Genomic DNA, 321 nt, shown 5'->3' with positions numbered 1-321 from the left:
CCTGGCTCTAACACATATACATTTCTTTTTTTCTTGTGCCTGGATTTTCCTTATAATGACTTTTTTTTTTTTTTTTAACCATTGGTTTTACATTTATTCTATCATATATCATTTCATTGCCATAGTTACAATCCCATGAATGTATCATCAACCAACCAAAGGGTATACCCTGCAAGCCTGCCCCCACCCCACCCCAAGTCGTCATCACACAGCCACTTTCCCTCTCTGGATCTCAAGTCTCTAGCCATGCCATTTCTCCACGTCATCGTCTCTGCCTCCATTTCAGGCATCACTGCTTCTCTGGGTAAGGTCCCACTCTCC

The sequence above is a fragment of the Chrysochloris asiatica genome, unplaced genomic scaffold (genome assembly GCF_000296735.1).
Source record: "Chrysochloris asiatica unplaced genomic scaffold, ChrAsi1.0 scaffold00056, whole genome shotgun sequence".
NCBI classification, from domain to species: domain Eukaryota; kingdom Metazoa; phylum Chordata; class Mammalia; order Afrosoricida; family Chrysochloridae; genus Chrysochloris; species Chrysochloris asiatica.
The sequence above is the reverse complement of the archived record's forward strand: the minus strand, read 5'-3'. Positions refer to the sequence as shown.